Genomic DNA, 20470 nt, shown 5'->3' with positions numbered 1-20470 from the left:
AATAACTGCAAGTGCCAAATACATTTACTGTGGGATCATTCAAATAGACAGTAATTTGCCAGCATCTCACTACATGGCTCTTTCTTGAAACTGCTTGGATGATTATTTCTCATGCTGCGTTTTTATCATGGTGCAATTGCCTGTGAGACTCTACATAACCTGTAAGAAGTCAAGAAATAGCACAAATATCTAGTTTAACTTCAAGCCAATGAGAAAAACGTCTATCAGATCAGACTTAATCTCTCTCATGTGGTCTCCTGTCTAAGACAACACCCAGTACTGGGTGTTTCAGAAGAAGGTATGCAATATTTATGGCTTAACATGCTCACAGCTCAGCTTGCTTCCTACCTACCTGTTTTGACTGTAAGTTGGCACATGCCCTGAAGCATGAGACTGTATTTCCTTCATTTAATTTTATCCTATCTAATATTGGATTATCAGTTTTTAAAACTTCAGGGGAAACTTTGGCTTGCAGAACTCTACTGCAAATAGTTGACTTAGTTCAGCAAATATTAGACACTGCAGAAAGCAAATGGTGTTTGGGATTCTGGCAGATGAACTCGGGCAAATTGAGCTGAAGGGGTTTGCAAGTTTATTACCCAAAGTCTCTTTGCTAGAGGCCCTCCTGCTGCATCGATGTGTACTGATGAAGACCAGCACCCCTTCACTAACTAACTGCTCAGCCCAAACTTCATTAAGAAAACCTTGGTCTTCTGAGCTGTTATGCTGGACTGTGATGTGAAGCTGCCTGCTGATTCTACCAGCCTTGTATTGTATCACGAGGTATCCCAGGTGCTGCGAGAGCCTACCAGGGGCAAGGCTATGCTTGACCTCCTCTTCACCAACAGGGAAGGACTGGTGGGCGATGTGGTGGTTGGAGGGTGTTTGGGGTCCAGTGACCGCGAGATAATTGAATTCTCGGTTTTTGGTCAAGCCAAGAGGGGCGGCAAGAAGACCTCCACTCTGGACTTCCGGAGGGCAGACTTCGGGTTACTCAAGGAACTAATTCAGAGGGTTCCTTGGGATAAAGCCCTTAAAAACAAAGGGGTCCAGGAGAGCTGGACCTACTTCAAGGAAGAATTGTTGAAGGCTCAGGGACAGGCTGTGCCAATGTGCCGGAAGATGAGCCGCTGGGGCAGACGGCCAGCCTGGATGGTTAAAGAATTTTTAATGGAACTGAGAGAAAAAAAGAGGGTGTATCACCTTTGGAAGAGAGGGGAGGCAACCCACAGAATGTTTAAGGATGTTGCTAGGTCTTGTAGGAAGAGAATTAGGGAGGCAAAAGCACACTTGGAGCTTAAACTGGCCTCTACTGTGAAGGACAACAAAAAGTGCTTCTATAAATACATTAATAGTAAGAGGAAGGGAAAGGACAACCTCCACTCCTTGGTGGATACGGAGGGGAACATTGTAACAAAGGATGAGGAAAAGGCAGAGATACTTAACACCTTCTTTGCCTCAATTTTTACTAGAAGGACAGAACGTCTTCCTGACAGCTGGCCTGCAGAGCTGGCAGAAGGAGCCAGGGAGCTGCACAGTTTCCCTATGTTCCATGAGGAGGTGGTTGGAACTCTCCTTAGCAGCTTGGATCCCCACAAGTCCATGGGACCAGATGGGATTCATCCTAGGGTGCTGAGAGAGCTGGCAGACGAGCTGGCCAAGCCACTCTCCATAATTTTCCAGCAGTCCTGGCTCACTGGCGAGGTCCCAGAGGACTGGAAGCTGGCCAACGTGGTGCCCATCCATAAGAAGGGCCGGTTGGATGAGCCGGGGAATTATAGGCCTGTCAGCCTGACCTCAGTGCCAGGCAAGATCATGGAACAGGTTGTCCTGAGTGCAATAACACAGCACTTACAGGATGGACAAGGGATCAGGCCTAGCCAGCATGGATTTAGGAAGGGCAGGTCCTGCCTGACCAACCTGATCTCCTTCTATGATCAGGTGACCCGCCTGGTGGATGTGGGGAGGCCTGTTGATGTAGTCTACCTGGACCTCAGCAAGGCCTTTGACACCGTCCCCCATAGCAAACTGCTGGCCAAGCTGTCAGCCTATGGCTTGGACGGGAGCACACTGCGATGGGTTAGGAACTGGCTGGAGGGCCAAGCCCAGAGAGTGGTGGTGAATGGTGCCACATCCAGCTGGTGGCTAGTCACTAGTGGTGTGCCCCAAGGATCAGTGCTGGGCCCTGTGCTCTTTAACATCTTTATTGATGATCTGGATGAGGGCATTGAGTCCATCATCAGTAAATTTGCTGACGACACCAAGCTGGGGGCAAGAGTTGATCTGCTGGAGGGTAGAGAGGCTCTGCAGAGGGACCTCGACAGGCTGGACAGATGGGCAGAATCCAACGGCATGAGATTTAACACATCCAAGTGCCAGGTTCTGCACATTGGCCACAACAACCCCATGCAGTGCTACAGGCTGGGGTCAGACTGGCTGGAGAGCAGCCAGGCAGAGAGGGACCTGGGGGTACTGGTCGATGGTAGGCTGAACATGAGCCTGCAGTGTGCCCAGGCAGCCAAGAGGGCCAATGGCATCCTGGCCTGCATCAGGAACAGTGTGGCCAGCAGGAGCAGGGAGGTCATTCTGCCCCTCTATACTGCACTGGTTAGGCCGCACCTCGAGTACTGTGTCCAGTTCTGGGCCCCTCAGTTTAGGAAGGATGTTGACTTGCTGGAACGAGTCCAGAGAAGAGCAACAAAGTTGGTGAGGGGTTTGGAACACAAGCCCTATGAGGAGAGGCTGAGGGAGCTGGGGTTGCTCAGCCTGGAGAAGAGGAGACTCAGGGGTGACCTTATCACTCTCTACAACTACCTGAAGGGAGGTTGTAGACAGGCGGATGATGGTCTCTTCTCCCAGGCACCCAGTACCAGAACAAGAGGACACAGTCTCAGGCTGTGCCAGGGGAGGTTCAGGTTGGATGTTAGGAAGAAGTTCTATACAGAAAGAGTGATTGCGCTATGGAATGGGTTGCCCGGGGAGGTGGTGGAGTCGCCGTCATTGAAGGTGTTCAGAAGGAGACTTGATGGGGTGCTTGGTGCCATGGGTTAGCTGTTTGGGTGGGTTGGATTGGTCGATGGGTTGGACACGATGATCTTGAAGGTCTCTTCCAACCTGGTTTGGTTTATTCTAATAAAGGTTTATTCTAAAGAGAGTGGGAAACAGGAGAGTAACATCTCAAAAGGAAGAACCCGATCCAAAAAACTAATCTCAGGTAATTGCTAGAGTTTTCAAGTCATGTCTAAGTAAAAGACCTGCATATTGTCACTATTAAATTACCTGTGTGGCGCAGATGTGCAGGATGTGACTGTGCTTATGGATGTGTAATGTCCCAGATATAGTAAGACTGGAATAGAAACAGCAATGAAATGTCACTCCCTGCTCACCCAACAGCTAGCACTGTCTTCACCTGCTCCAGCTTTACAGCCAAGTTCTTGGGCACTACATTGCCTGGCATGCTTGCATCTCCCATACACGCAAGTTGCTGCCCTTTCTTGCTCTGTGGTTGCAGAGTTCCCTGCTGGGGTGGTTCTCAGAGGCAACTCCAGTTGCTCTGCAGTGCAAGTTCTAACAGCAACACACTCCTGCCAGAGTACTGCCTACACAAGCAAGGCAGGTTTTGAGATATTTCCAGAAAAAGCTTTGTAAGAAAGGTTCCAATTTTTTAATCATGATTTCCATTTTTCTAATAGTCCAGACAAACTAGGGCTTACATGGGCCACTAAACAGAACTGCTCCATTACTTCTATACATTACACCTCTTCAGCCTCTGTTAATGGCATATGAGTACCAATAATGCCATTAAGAGAGCCCCACTTGCAATGTTTTGTGTGTTTCCTGTCAGTGGTCTAGGCTGGAGTTTGTCCAGCTGGCTATTGCATGTAGACTGTCTGCCAAGTAGGCTTGGATCACTTGAAAGCCATATTGACTTTAATATAGACAAAACCTGTTGATTATCATGTTTTCCACCAAATAGAGGCAGCACCTTATGAATCTGTCTCCTGAAGAGGAAAGTGATTTTGAGGCCCCAGCCTATTGAAGCTACAGGAATCAATCTACCAAACCACCTACCTAGCACAACTGTGATGGTTACGCTGTGATTACTTCTTCTGACAAGTACATATTACCAAAGGTTTCCTTGACTCAGAATTAAGGAATTCTGCAATATGGGAAGTAAAATAGGTGGCCCTAGAGAATGCAGAATCTTTATTGCTCTCTTTTTTGTATTGCTCTGAAGTGTATTAGTCACACTGCGGGAAGCATGTGGAAGATATGCTGTTCCTTGGGGAACTTACAACTTCACCAAAGAACAGAACAAATAAATACAGGTAAAGGAAGAAGCAGAATACAAGAGGAAGGATATAGTCAAGGTAGGGAGATTGATAAATATTTCATTACACAAGCATAGACTGGAACTTCTCCTGCTTTCAGGGGGTGGAGATTTATAGATAGGATTATAAAAGGATAAGGAACATTTTACTGGCTCTGATCAATGGCCCATTTAGCCCAGGATTCTTTTTCAGTGGTGGGAATACATGATGCTACTTAAAGGACACAAGCTTGGCCACTTTTTACAGTCTATATATAAACCCACAGGGTACCACAGTGTTCATCCAGTCTGACCTCCATGACATCAAACTACAGAGCCTTGCTGAATTAATTTCTCTTTGAACTAGAAGAAGGCATCATGCACCTCAATGACAATCTGCAGCTTAACACTAGCTGTGGATTTACTGAGAGATCTTTGTGGCTTTGTTTCCCTTTCATTTAACATGTTTGAAATGTTAATCTGCTTCCTTTTTTAAGTAAGTTCTCCTCATCAACACTTGGCTCTGTTTTTTACCTTGCTAGCTTTCACAACTCAGCAACAGAAAGAAGAAAAAGACTTATCATAAAACCTCATATATTAAACGACAGAGTTAATTCCCTGATAGCAAAAGTTAGGAAAGGCAAGGGCACAGATTGCCTACACCTGCAACATTTTTTGTTTACAGCCTAATGTCCATCATATTCCTAGAAGGGGTATTTCACCTATATTTCTCTATGCCCACATTTTATGTATTTTATATCTCTGGTTTTTGCATCTTTGTGTATGTCTGTGCCTGTATAATTTTTGTTGTGTTTGGGTTTTTGCTGGGTTTTTTTGTTTGTTTGGGGGTTTGCTGGTTTTTGTTTGCTTGTTTGGGATTTTGTTGGGGTTTTGTGTGTGTGTTTTTGTTTATTTTGTTTGGGTTTTTTGTTGTTGTTTGTTTGCTTGTTTATTTGGTTTTGTGTGGTTTGGTTTTTTTTTTTTTATTCTATTAGTGTTCTATGCCAACAGTTACTTAAATATTGATGTGGTAGTTTGCCAACAGATGTATATAATGTTACATCCTTATGGAAGTTTACTGCTTCTACTAACCCCACAGAAAAGGGCTATGCATTTCTTAACCAGCTCTGAGAATTGTGTGCCAGATCCTTGTTTGATGTAAACTGGCTTAGCTCCTCTGAGGTAAATGAAGCCTGGTGAGTAATGGCAGCTGAGGCACTCAAGACACACCAAATGAAGTGTTACACAGAAATGCACAGTGCACAGAAGCATTGCAATCCCTTCACAAAAAGGGTAATAAACATCTGAAAGGATTTTCTGCAGATATCTGTGATTATCTCAGGGAAATTCTTCACCCTGCAGTTTGCAGAACTTCTCTAAGTTTTCCCTCTTTTTTTGTTTTGTTTTGTTGTTTTTATACTTCAATACTGAATAGAGTCACTAGACAGAAAGGGGGCCATTTTGATCAAACTCCTCAGCAAACTGTAAAGCAAGTGAAAGGCAACATAACCTTTGCCCTCTCAGTGACTTTCCAAAACACCTACCTAACATAGCCAACTCAGGAAAAACTATTTTGTCCCTAAGAAAGTAAAGCAAACAACCTGAAACTGTTAGAATATTCCAGCTCTGTCATGAATTGCTAGATGTAACACCAAAATATTTATGGTTTCCTTGATGGAGTTATGTTTCTTTTCTCGATGGGAGGAGAAAAACTTCCTGTAAATAATATCATTAAACTGCTGTCCATCTGTATCTGAACATAATTGCTCAGATTTTTCACTAGTCTTTGCACTTTGCCTCAATGCTCTGATTTGTACTTTGACATGAAGGGATATATCTCCAATTTATGCAGTACATGAGGTTCATTGTTATTACATTTTCACTGGGCAAATTTTCTACTCTTACAGTAAAAAAAATCTATGCATTTGATTATGGAAGTGCTTAAAGGCCATGCAAAGCATAAAGCTCTTGTGTAATTACTTGTACACAAAACTGTCAAGAGTTTCCAGTCTATGTAGAAACTACTTGTAAACTTTAAACAGATACTTAAGTACTGTCTTAAAGAGATGGCAGGGTGCTTTCTCTTGAATCAGGCTATAGGTAGGTAAAGGAATCACTGCATGGACTGCTCTACAGGAGAGCTGGGGAAGGGGCACTCCAAAGGGAGCACACATACCCCAATCACTGATGATGGTTGCCCTCCTCCCTCCATCGAGGAAAGTGTTGCAAAGCCCCCAGCAGCAGCAGCCCAGCTAGGAGAATATTCAAATGCCAAAATGTCTTTCTGTGGTTCAAGCTACCCAGACTTTCTTCTTTCTGTTCTAGGTGGTTTAATTAGAAATATGTATGTATATGGAGCTTTTTCTGCTGTTGTTTCACAAGGCAGCAACACTCATATGAAGTCCTGCTATCAATTTTACTGTTCATGTCATCCCTGTGTTTACAGTTGCTTAATCTGTAACATTTTGCCATTTGGATTTCAGCCTCCTGCTCCAAATAAAATAGGAGGCTTTGGCTCAGGGTTTATGTAGTCTCTGCTAACTGTGGAAAAGCCACAATGCCTTCAAGATTTGGATCTTTGCAGCCGTCTCCCTCATGGAGAGAATGTACCAAATTACTGGCTCCTGCCTGTTGCAAGGCTGCAGTGTATCATCTGGATCACAGGGCCACAGTCCCTGGAAGCTCAGCATTGTATGTTCAGTCCTTGGGAAATCCATTAATAAGTGGTAGGGCCCTCTGCTTTGCTATGAGGCAGGTTGGTGCTGAGTGTTAATGCATTTTTTCTCATGTGGTGGCTGTGGAGACATTCCAGTCACATAATTAATCTACAAAGATAAAGGCTGTAGAAAGCAGTTGAGCTGCAAGCTCCAAATGAGAAAGCTGCAATCTGTTGTTCACTGGTAGGTCTGCACATAGGTGTTATACTAAGGTGGGAGTCCACTGCACACAGTGGTGTGACACAAGGATAAGATGAACATGAAAGAAAGTACTTTGGTTTTCCCCTTCCCTGGGGACAGGTTCCAGATGGTTCTGCTGAAGGCCACAAAAATATTAGGGTGCTAAAATTACAGAAAATAGTCAGTGGGGCTGGGAGACTGCTAGTCACACCCCCAATACCAGCAGGGAAGCAAATAGGCCATGGTGACTAATATACTACCTTTTGGCTCTGGTGGTTCACTGGGGATTGGTGAAGGCAGGTTTCTTAGCAGAAACTGCTGGTTGTGCAGTGGGAAACAGCAACCTTGGCTACTGGAGCTGGTCCTAGTTTTAAATTGACTGTTACCTGTGGCCAAATGTCTTCTCTGCTGACCAGAGCACAACAGAATGTCTCTAATGAGAATATATTAATGTTAGCAAATTCCCATCTAGTCAGCCATGCTCAGAAATTGGCTATTAGCTTTTTGTTTAGGTTTCTTCTAAAAAAAATGAAAAAGCAATACCCCTGTCTAAAACTCAGGGCATGAACATACAAGACATTTTAATAAGCGTGCTAATGTTCTTATTACAAGCCTCTTGGTGCACCAAAACAAAAGCCTTCCCTCACAACTCAATTATTTCCATTCACTCCATCTGCACAGAAAGCCCAGAAAAAAATACAGGAGCTTCAGCACATTTGGAAAATCATTGATTTGGAGTACTGTCAGATCAGGGTTGGAGGAGTGAATCTCCATAGACATTTCACTCTGTGGAGGGATTATGCCCTCCACAGTCTGTCACAGCTTTCTTTCTAAACCTTGGCCTGTTGGTTAAAGTAGCTGTGCTAATTTTACTTCCAACAGTGATAGACAGAGGAAGAGAAAGGGAAGTTCTCTGTGGCGTCCAAGACTGAGGCAAGCTGTACAGGTCCTTATCTTCTATAACATAGAAGTTCTATACAGAGAGAGTGATTGCCCATTGGAATGGGCTGCCCGAGGAGGTGGTGGAGTCACCATCATTGGAGGTGTTCAGGAGGAGACTTGATGGGGTGCTTGGTGCCATAATTTAGCTGTTTAGGTGGGTTGGATTGGTTGATGGGTTGGACACGATGATCTTGAAGGTCTCTTCCAGTCTGGTCTGGTCTGGTCTGGTCTGGTCTGGTCTGGTCTATTCTATTCTATTCTATTCTATTCTATTCTATTCTATTCTATTCTATTCTATTCTATTCTATTCTATTCTATTCTATTCTATTCTATTCTATTCTATTCTATTCTATTCTGTATGGACAACTGCTCAGCCCAGAAACAAAATGGAAGTCAAAGTAAGGTCCGTGTCTCATGACAGCTTTACTGCTTTTCTCCCCTGCAGACATTACACAACACTTATTGTAGCATTTTTGGGAGGCTTTGAAGTTCCTTTACTTCTAATTGCAGAACTCATGTCATTTGGGGAATTTGAAAATAGCCTCTTTTCATCTTTTCCTGCAGCCAAATGTCACATGTTAACATTTCATTCCACAGATTATGAATTCAGAGATACTGAAATGACTGGCACTTCACTCTACATCTTGCTGTGATTTTCTCAGCTGAACAACACCTACTTGATCCCAGCCGCTGCCACTCTGCTAGTCTCCTGCCCCACTGGTGTTGGCCTTTTGTTCCCAGACACAATGCAGTATTTGGACCTACTCCTCCAGACTTCTGCACCTGTGTTGTGGTCCTCATGCGAGGTGCTTGTAAAAACAGGCTGGGAGAGTATGCCTGGAGCTGCCATTCCTCTGAAGGATTTGCCACTAAACAAAGCATGGATTGGGTTGTGATAGCTGGTGTGGGATCTCTGGGGCAAGGATGTGTGACTTCTGCTGAGTTTGGGTTGCAACAGAGCAAAACATGTGTATCAGTAGAATGTAAATAATAACAGAAATAATAAATTGCAAAATCAAGTCCTGTAATGAAAAAATAAATAATCCAGATAGAATGTCTTAGAGTGTCTAAGCCTGATTTATTAGCAATTCTGGCTGACCATTATTATTATTAGGTGAGCAACTTGCAGTGATTTTTCACCTGGTGCTCTGCAAATTAACTGTGCTACAGGATGAATGCAGGAGATTGGTGTTTATTGTTTTATGAAATTATACAGTAGGTAAAAATTCACTTGGAACATCACCACCAGCGCTTTGCAGCTTTATGACCTACAGTGCATCTGACACAGAGCAATGCTGCTGCTCAACACAGATGAACACCACCATCAGTATCGCTGGTCATTTGGAGCAGTGAGGAACAGCCACAGCAGCAGAGCCAGTATTTATTTCAGGTTGGCAGAGAAATCCACTTACCTGCAGGTTATTCTCATGTTTATTCCATGTGAAAGACCAGAGGGAAGCTTTAGCTTTTCTGCCACATTATATGCTAATGTTTTCCAGGCCAATATTCTGTGCCAGGTATCCTAATTATGTACTAATTCCCTCCAAGCCATCCCCATTGCAGTGACAGGTGAACTACTGGCTGTATTTATTTGCACTCCTCAAATACAATGCAACTCTGACCCTGAGGAAAAAAAACCAACCATTTACATATGTAAAAGAAGCTGGTGGCAACTTGGATTCCAGTTTAGCTCTTACTGTAGTAAATGACATTACTGTACAGCCCAAATATTTCTTTTATGTCAGATTCTACTTACTGGTTTCCATTTCCTAGAGTCAATACAGGAATCAATCATGTCAAAAGTAACATTCAATATGAAAGTCCTTTGTGGTGTAAGCTTAATTACAGATATATTTTCTTCTCTAAAAACAGAAGAAATCCAAGTACCAGAACCCTGTACAGATCTTCCTATTCAACATGAAGTAGCTGTATTTATATATAAAAAATTATGATTGAACTTTTAGGACTCCTTACATTAAAAAAAATTCCATGGGAAAGGCCTGGAAACATTTTGTTCTCAACTAAATCACTGTGCAATGTCATCTTAACAGCACTGACAGCGAAAGAAAAGCACTGCAAATTAAGTATGATACTGCAAGACTTTAAAATCTTGATGTCCTTCCTGCAACACACTGTTTCAGTCACTGAAGCCCACATAGTGAAACTGGTTGAGAAAAACATTGGGAACTGAGCTGTCCCTAGTGTCCTCATATATAACAAACCTATGTTTTCAATCTCTTAATTATCTAGCTAACGAGCTGGACTGGAGAATAACGGTTCATATGAATTTTGCTGGAACACAATACCAAGGGATGGTGCCTTCTATGCAAGGAAGGATGAAGGGCTCACCTTAAGCTGGATTCTAATCTCATTATTTGATGAGACCTTTTTTGTGTGGACTAAGTACATGTGAACTATTACTGACATGAAGCAGAGCATCAGAATCTAGCCCAGCATGAGGCACATGATGCTACCATAGCTTCTCTAGTAGAATTTCACAGAATCATAGAATAGCTTTAGATCTCAAAAAAAGAAAGAGGATAGAATAGAATAGAATAGAATAGAATAGAATAGAATAGAATAGAATAGAATAGAATAGAATAGAATAGAATAGAATAGACCAGATCAGGTTGGAAGAGACCTTCGAGATCATCACGTCCAACCTATCATCCAACACCACCTAATCAACTAAACCATGCAACCAAGCACCCTATCAAGTCTCCTCCTAAACACCTACAATGATGGTGACTCCACCACCTCCCCAGGCAGCCCGTTCCAATGGACAATCACTCTCTCTGTGTAAAATTTCTTCCTAACCTCCAGCCTAAACCTCCCCTGGTGCAGCTTGAGACTGTGTCCTCTTGTTCTGGTACTGGCTGCCTGGGAGAAGAGACCAGCCCCCACCTGGCTATAATCTCCCTTCAGGTAGTTGTAGAGAGCAAGAAGGTCTCCCCTGAGCTTCCTCTTCTCCAGGCTAAGTAACCCCAGCTCCCTCAGTCTCTCCTCACAGGGCTTGTGTTCCAAACCCCTCACCAACATTGTTGCCCTTCTCTGGACACGCTCCAGCAAGTCAACATCCTTCCTAAACTGAGGGGCCCAGAACTGGACACAGTACTCGAGGTGCAGCCTAACCAGTGCAGTGTACAGGGGCAGAATGACCTCCCTGCTCCTGCTGGCCACACTGTTCCTGATGCAGGCCAGGATGCCATTGGCCCTAATAAATTATGCAATGCAGTATGCTGTGAAATGGCAGATTTTAAGGGGTGAAAACAAAATGTTTGCAACAGATATAAATTAAAATCTCAGAAAAACCCAACTTTGCTTTTGAAAATGTATAACAATTGAGACTTAATTTAATCTTAAGAGCAACACCTACTATATGAATTCCTCTACCTCTTTCCCCCCTTCTTGTTTAATTTACCCCACCTTTCATAACCACATTATAATGTTAAGAATTCCCCAACCATTCTCAAAGCAGTAACCCAACCCTAAACAGTTTCCTTCTCATGGCATGTAGATAGCAGTGATGGAGTATGAACTTATATCTCCACTGTTTTGCTTTGTCCTTTGTAGGACTTTCTGCAGAATATCTAGTTCAGTGCAAACCCATGCTTTCCCTATTCCATGAAGACACAGGGAGAGATTTTAATATCTTAATTTCAAAATTGCACATCCATCCTAGAAAAGGTACAGAATAAGCACTGTGCCTGTTATGTGCAGATCTGTCAGTGGTGATAAGTTAGATGTGGTAGAAGAGGCTCTTAAAATTATAGTTTGTTCCCAGACCAGTGCTTAATTTTCCCCTTCAGCAAGTTCTGTCACTGATACTCAGCTGTGTTCCAATGTCTGCCTCTTCCCTACTTGCCCAGGCTCAGTTCCCATCCTGCCTCACCCCAAGGTGTTCTATCAGCACAGCCTTGACTATCATGGTAGGCAAATACATCCCAGATTTATTTGGATAAACCTGCCCATGAGAGCAGGAGTAGAAAAAAGGGCATATGCAGTAGTCCTTTGCTATCTTCTCTACAAAATTACCATCAGTAAGGAACAGAGCACAAAATCAATGTTTTTTCTGAATGGAAATTCTAAGTACTCAATACTTAATTAATTTGTGGCTTTCAATTCCTGTTACCATTAACAATGCTGGATGCCAGTGTTTCTGATTGTGCTTTTTTTTTCTTGTCTCCTACATCACACCACTTACATCAGCTTTTTGATATTTCCTTTTTTTACTTAAGGCTTTCCCATCAGCAGTTCCTTTCTTGTGAACCTTCAGAGAGAATTCCCAGAGGACAAAACACTGCCAAACTTTATGGTGACTAATCATTACTGTGGCTTCATGCAAACTCTGAAACTGTCAGTCACATCTATGCCCAGATACAGATTAGCTATTACTATGAGAGAGAAGTTTCATAAATAAAAACATTATAATACTTTCAAAAGACCAAATTTGATGTTCCTCAGATCCAAACATAAAAGGATATCCTACAGGGTATTATAACTAGTGGGGTTTTTCCCCTCCTGAGCCCATTGTGGCACTGTATTGATACACAATGTACTATCTAAAATTATTTCACTGCATCTAGATACAGTGCATTTTCAGCTCAAAAATGCTGACAGTCATGTAATTTTAGTAATTCTCCTAGTGCACTCCAGAGGGTAATCTCTGATGATCTATTGAAAACCCATTAACTTCATCAATACCATCCTAGAGCCTGTTCTGTGAGTTGTTTATCTGGCTCCACTGAAGAAAAAGGCTTTTATTCAGATTTCAAAACACAACAGCAAACATTTTGTTTTTGACATGGATGAGATAGATGTTCTTTTCAGGAAAATGAGTGACGTAACTTCTTTTAAGAGGCTAGGATTGAGTGTGACTTAGTTTTTAATACCTGAAGTGTACTATACAGGTTACTTAATCAGTTTTTCTGATAGACTGGGCTGGTCTGTGTTTTTAAATTACTATTGAGGTGCTTGAAAATAAATAATTTAAACACACATCCACTGAAAGCATGACTAAGTGTGTGCATTTGCATATTACTGAGTAAGACATTTACACTGACGACCAATATAAGTGGATACACTCAGCTCAACATGAGTGAACAGTTGTGCTGCAGCAGCAAAGAAAGCCAACAAGATGCTGGGTTGCATCTACAAGGGCATCACCAGCAGAGATAAATAAGCCCACTCAGTGCTTCTCAGACCATGCCTGGTGCACTGGGTGCAGTTTTGGTCCTCGATGTACAAAAAAGATGCCAACAGGCTGGAAAGTGTCCAAAGAAGGGCTAAGAGAATGATCTAAGAGAATGATCAGAAGACTGGCAGACATGCCATATGAGGAAAGGCTGAGAGAACTAGGTTTGTTCAGCCTTGAGAAGAGAAGGCTTAGGAGAGACCTTATTACCATGTACCAGTACATAAATGCTGGCTACCAGGAGGATGGAGACTCCCTTTTTAGTGGGAGTCACATGTAAAAGACAAGGGCTAATGGATACAAGTTACTCCTGAGGAGATGCCCAATGGACTCCAGAAGGAAAATTGTTCACCACGAGAACAGTTAGACATTGGAATAATCTCCCATGGGAAGTAGTGGATTCCCCTACATTGGGCAATTTTATGACCCAGCTGGGTGACCACAGGGTCCTAGACAATCTCATTTAAACTATAGTATTACCTAAAAAGGTTGGACCAGATGATCCATGGGGTCCCTTCCAATCTGGCATTCTGTGATTCAAGTTTCTGAAGAAAATCCACTAAAGCTTCTTCCTGGGGGAAAAAAAAGAGAAAGAGAGAAATTTGTCTGATGGAAGAAGCAACAAACACTGCTCCTTCAAAAACAAACAAACAAACACAAACCAAGCAAAAAACCTCAGCACAAATGAGAAGAAAGATAGTAAAGTCTAGAAGCAAATACTTGGCTCAACAACCTGTCTGCCAAAATTTGCACAGCTCTGGCAACACCTGCTGAAGCAGGCTGGAATATGTCAACAGTCCTAACTTGTAACACATGCCACATGCTTTGACTAAAGATAATACATATTTAGAATTCACCATTAGTCTTTTTATAAAGCCTCTTTGAGAGCAAACATAAAGTAACGTCAAGTATATAAACAGAACCACTGAATGATCACTTTTAGACATTCAGTTAAGTGGGAAAGGGCTTGGTTAATAGCACTCTGGGATACTTGTTGCTCAAGCTGAAGCTGCTCTAGCTCCGTGTCGGGTAACACCAGGCAGTAGGGAGGCTGAATTATGAGCTCTTCCTGCCTGCCATCCCAATGCTGAATACTGTTTCCACCCTGAATTACAATGACAAGTCAAAATAAAACCTACAAGTGGAAGTGAGGAACTCTGCAAATTTTCTTTCATTTAAATATGTCAAGGAAGTCAGCATTTGCAGGGAGTGACAACTTAACTCTGCTCCTCTGAGCTGTCAGAGTTTTGTGCAAATTGTAATTCTAATTCATGCAGTCCTGTTCTCATGAATGCATTGGTCTCTCTGGCTTGACTACATCTCCTGCACTACATTTTAGTCAGGGGTTACACAGACTCATTGTAGTGGGGAAATGGAATAGAGCAGAAGAAGTGTTCAGGGCAGAGATTAATTGAATTTCCACCAAACGCATGAAGAAGGAAGAACTTGTGGTAAATTCCAGCTCCCAAAACATGGCTGGGTGTTATTTGGGAAGACTGGATATGGGGCAAAAGCAAATAAGGTGATGTCCTAACAAATCAAGAGTACATATCCTTGTTTTCCAGTGCTCAGAAACATTCCTGGGCAAAATTTTACTAATGTAAACTTTGACTGTGTTTGTGTTCCAAGTCAATGAAGCAAACTCCAGCATTACTGTATCTTTGGTTGTTTACACACATTGAAGTCTATTCAAAACAAACCGGTTATATTCCTCACACTCTTAGCATGCTCCTATTTCCCAGTATGGCTCTTATTGTGGGTGTCTAAAACAAGAAGATGATTTATAGTTTATTTAACATGTATATTCAAACAGCAATAGAAATAAAATATTGCCATTTTATGAGTAAGTATAAACATAAGCAAACAAGTTTAATTCTTTTATCAATAATATAGAGAGTGGGATTGAGTGCATCATCAGCAAGTCTGCAGATGACACTAAGCTGAGTGGTGTTGTCAATACACCAGAGGGACCTGAACAACCTGGAGAGGTGGGCCCAGGTGAACCTGATGAGGTTCAACAAGAGCCAGTGCAGGGTTCTGCACCTGGGCTGGAATAATCCTCACAGACTAGGGGGTGAGGTGATAGAAAGCAGCCCTGTGGAAAAGGACTTGGGAGTGCTGATGAACAAGAAGCTGGATACGAGCAGACAGTGTGCACTGGCAGCCCACAAGGCAAATCACATCCTCGACTGCATCAAAAGATGCATTGCCAGTAGAGATTATTCTGCCACTTTGCTCTGCTCTGGTGAGACCTCACCTGGAGTACTGCATCCAGGTCTGGAGACCTCAATATAGGAAGGACATGGATCTGATGGAGAGGGTCCAGAGGAGGGCCAAGAAAATGATCAGGGGTTGGACCACCTCTGCTATGAGGACAGGCTGGGATTGTTCAGCCTACATAAGAGGAGGCTCCAGGGAGACTTAATAGCTGCCTTCCAGTACCTGAAAGAGGCCTACAAAAAGGATGGAGGGAGAGACTGTTTACAAAGGCCTGTATTGAGAGGACTGGGGCAAAGGCTTCAAACTAGAAAAGAGCAGATTTAGATTGGATGTTAGGAACAGGTTCTTTACTGTGAGAGTGGTGGAACACTGGAACAGGTTGCCCATGGAGGTGGTTGGGGCCCCATCCCTGGAGATGTTCAAAGTGAGGCTCAACAAGGCTCTGGGCAGCCTTGAGTACTGTGTCCAGGTCTGGGCCCCTCAATTCAAGAAAGATGCAGAGTTGCTTGAATGTGTCCAGAGAAGGACAACAATGCTAGTGAGGGGTGGGAGCTGGGGTTGTTTAGCCTGGAGAAGAGGAGGCTCAGAGGAGACCTTATTGCTCTCTGTAACTACCTAAAGGGTGGTTGTTAGTGGGTTAGTCTCTTCTCCCAGACAACCAGCAACAGAACAAGAGGACACAGTCTCAAGCTGTGCAAGGGGAAGTTTAGGCTTGATCTTAGAAAAAAGTTCCTCGCAGAGAGTGATTGCCTATCGGAATGTGCTGCCCAGGAAGGTGGTGGGGTCAACATCCCTGGAAGTGTTTAAGAAAAGACTGGATTAGGACATTTAGTGACATGGTCTAGTTGATTTGATAGGGTTGGGTCATCAGTTGGACTTGACGATCCTGAGGTCTCTTCCAACCTGGTTGATTCTGTGATCTAGTTGTGGATGTCCCTGCTTATTGCAGAGGGGGGTGGACTAGATGACCTTCAGAGGTCCCTTCCAACTCAGACCGTTCTATGTTTCTATGATTATGGGATCCCACTGTGCTGAGTGTTGTGCAAACCCATTGTCTGAGACAGACTCCTGGAGGTTACAGAGAGCTCCCTGTACACTGACAGAGACCCTGAAGCAGCAGCGATATGCCATATGCAAACAGAATTAACGACTTGAGAAAGAACAAGCAACAAGTTAGTAGCAGAGATGGGATACTCTATTCTACTTCAGTGTACATTTGATAAACAAGGGTAACTACTCTCATAGTTACTTTCTGTGATTGGATTGATACTCTGCCTTGCCAGAGCAACATGTGTTAACGTTTTGGAGAAGTGTGTTCTGATCACTAGTAGAGAAGATTTCTTTCATATCCTGGGAAGTTTACTTCATCTACAGTCTTGTTACTGAAGGTCATCATATATTCCAGCTCTTTTTTCTTCCTAATAAGTGATATGCAATTGACATTTTCATCTTTTGACACTCCTTTTACGAAATATGAATATGACCTTGAGGAGATCCAAATTTTGCCTATATGCACAAAAAATACTTGAATCTGCTGACAAATATATGTCAGTACTTTATGAGAACTTGGTATGCGCTGATGGTAGGATATATTTGACAACATTAATCATAGACCAACTCATGGAGGTATTAGCCAGACTGCACAAGTATGAGTGAAAACCACTTACACCCAAATTAACTTAATTGAAACACTCTTGCTAACACAGCACAGGCCACTAAAGATAAAATACATTGACTGGTCACAGAAAAGAACACGGCTAAGCATTTAACCCATTAACTATGCAGCTTCCAATCATAGAATCATAGAATTGTCAGGGTTGGAGGGCACCTCAAGGATCATCTAGTTCCAACCCCCCTGCCATGGGCAGAGACACCTCACACTAGATCAGATTGCTCAGAGCCACATCCAGCCTGTCCTTAAAAACCTCCAGGGATGAGGTTTCCACCACCTCCCTGGGCAACCTATACTAGTGTCTCACCATCCTCATGGTGAAGAACTTCTTCCTAACATCCAATCTGACTCTACACATTTCTATTTTTGTTCCATTCCCCCTAGTCCTATCACTCCCTGACACCCTAAAAAGCCCCTCACCAACTTTCTTGTAGGCTCCCTTCGGATACTGGAAGGCCACAATATGGCCTCCTCGAAGCCTTCTCTTCTCCAGACTGAGTAACCCCAACTCTCTTAGTCTGTCCTCATAGAAGAGGAGCTCAACCACTCTAATCACCTGTGTGGTCCTTCTCTGGACACGCTCCAGCATGTCCAGATGCTTCCTGTAATAGGGGCTGTAGAACTGGATGCAGTACTCCGTGTGGAGTCTCACCAGAGAGGAGTAGAGGGGGAGAATCACCTCCTTCAACCTGCTGGCTATGCTTCTCTTGATGCAGCCCCAGGATGTGACTGGCTTTCTGGGCTGCAAGTGCACACTGGGGGCTCATGTTGAGCTTCTCATCCATGAGCACCTCCAAGTCCTCTTCTTCAGGGCTGCTCTCAAGCCAGTTGCTGCCCAGCCTATATCAGTACTTGGGACACAGTGTGACACAGTACTTGTTACCGCACTGGAAAGGCACACCGTAAAACTCAATACTGGTTCCTCTCATGACCCTCAAGTGAGATGCTCACCATTATCTGGGAGTCCTGGCAAACAACAGGATGATGATGAGCCAGCACTGTGCCTTCATGGACAAGAAGGCCAATGGCATTCTAGGATGCATTAAGAGGAGTGTGGCCACTAGGATGAAGGAGGTTCTCCTTCTCTATTCTGTACTAGTGAGGCCTCAACTGGAGTACTGTGTCCAGTTCTGGGCAATGCAGCTCCAGAGGGACAAAGAGCTACTGGAGAGAGTCCAGTGCATGACCACAGGGAACACCTATCATATGAGGAAAGACTGGGAGAGCTGGGTCTGTTCAGCTTAGAGATGAGGATGCTTGGGGGAAATATCTTCTTAATTAAGGGTTGGGTGTCAGGAAGATGGGACCAGACTCGTCTCAGTAGTGCCCAGTGACAGGACAAGAGGTAATGGGCATAAACCTGAACACAGAAAGTTCCACCTAAACTTGAGAAGGAGCTTCTTTACTTTGAGGGTGGCAGAGCGCTGAAACAGGCTGCCCAGGGAGGTGGTTGAGTCATCATCCCTGGATATGTTTAAAAGCTGTCTGCATGTGGTGCTTGGGGATATGGCAGAGTAGGATTACTGGTTGGACTTGAAGGTCTTTTCCAAGCTAAATGATTCTATGGTTGGTGTTACATGGTGTTCTGCATGTTTGTTTCATTCTGATTTATATTAGTTTATACTTTTGTTTTGGAAAATAATATCATTATTATTGTAAGAGTGTTGCTCTACTTGGCTCCTCATGGAAGCAGAGGTTAGGCATTTACCTAAGTGCATGTCCTGTCTTGGTCTCCCCAGTAGTTTCTGAAACCACTTGATCTGGCAAATCAAGTTGAAACTGCTCTCAATAAGCTCCTGCAAGTTACATGAAAATAGGTGGATGGAGAAGAATGATCCTATTAGCAGAAGGAAGAGGAAGTTGCAAGACAATGCCCCCTTTAAGGCAACACTGGAATTCAACAAGGCAGAAACCTTTGATTGGAACATGGCTCCTTCTATTAAAGGGACATCTTCAACTGGCATCCATGCCTTACTAGACGCTGAGGAACCTAACCATGAGATCTGACACCATGGGAAAGTAGGTTCCACTTTGTTCATTGAGTTCCTTATTAAGCAATGTATTTCTTCCATGGGGTTGCTTTCTTTAACCTCTCCAACTTCTCCATGCCTGTTCTGAAAGTTCGACACAGGGAGCAGTGTAACTGCAGCTGTGCATCAAGGAGCTATATGATAATCAAATACCTAAAGTTCTAGATACGTTTGGATGTGGGGAGACAACTGCAAAGGTGAGATGCCAGTCTTGGCATATATGCATATGCAAAAATGCACATATGCCTATATGATACAGGATCAGCTTGCAGACTGGTCTGAGCAGAAAATTGCCCAGAACAGTAAATGCTCTTGGTGAGAGTGGTCATTACCACACTGAAAATCAGGCTTGTCCTGCTGTGACAATCAAGGCTGCTGGTGGCCATGGGGCAGCTCATCACAGAAACACATTCTCCCCTCACAGTGGGAGCAATAAGTCTCATTCCTACCTCCGGTCTCCAAACCATTTCCATTCCCTCACCCTCACTTCTTATGGAAACAGCAGCTGAACCCCAGCTCTCTTCATACTTCACAGCAGCAAAACTGATCTTCCCCACACCTCTGAAAAACCTTAAACCAGCTTAGGATGCAGTGCAACAGAGACAATGTGATTTTGATGGGAGGAGTACAGCACACTGTGAATGCCAGGAGCTGTCTCTTCTCTTGACAAGTTACAATAAAACTCTTGCATGGCATTTTTAACAATCCTGAAGTCATGCCAGCTACTGCAGCAGTATTGACACATGGCACCTGATATTAAGCCACTGACATCAGAGAAAGATTTGCCACTGCACTGAATGGGGACAGTTTAAAACCTTATGCATTTAAGAGAGATAATGTTTTGCAGCTGTAGACTCTAAGTACATAAACGCTGTGGACATTTACATTTATTTCTTACAACTGTTGTAATATTAAAGCTTCAATAGCTGAAAACAGTCTTTTCTGCTAGACTGCTTCAAGCCTCATGACCTGATATTTGTGCAAAAGTTGAGCAGAAGTATCATGGTAACTTGTTAAGTGAAGGAATCATTCTGATTGCACTTTAAAAAGTCCATTCTCTTCCTAGAGATGTTATTGGTCCTTCTGGCACTTCAATTTTATGCACTGGTACCCTCAGCAGAATCAGTCATGTCTCTGAAACTGGAACAAGCTGTGCAAGTAGACATCAAGGGAGGGAGAATATGCAGTAACGTGGCCTTGGGGAAA

The 20470-nt window shown here is 43.3% G+C and overlaps 1 protein-coding gene across 1 annotated transcript in view; it reads right to left on the bottom strand.

Moving 5' to 3' along the window:
- The window catches only part of CDH20 (cadherin 20), a 199351-nt gene that overhangs the window by 165803 nt on the left and 13078 nt on the right, over positions 1-20470 (bottom strand). Inside the window, exon 2 of the mRNA XM_068160991.1 lies at positions 13823-13914. The gene's annotated coding sequence lies outside the window, so the exon portion shown is untranslated. The remainder of the gene's footprint in view (positions 1-13822; positions 13915-20470) is intronic.

This window comes from Melanerpes formicivorus, unplaced genomic scaffold, assembly GCF_026170545.1.
Source record: "Melanerpes formicivorus ecotype bairdi unplaced genomic scaffold, bMelFor1.0.p_v2 SCAF_55, whole genome shotgun sequence".
NCBI classification, from domain to species: domain Eukaryota; kingdom Metazoa; phylum Chordata; class Aves; order Piciformes; family Picidae; genus Melanerpes; species Melanerpes formicivorus.
This window is presented reverse-complemented; position numbering and strand designations above follow the sequence as displayed.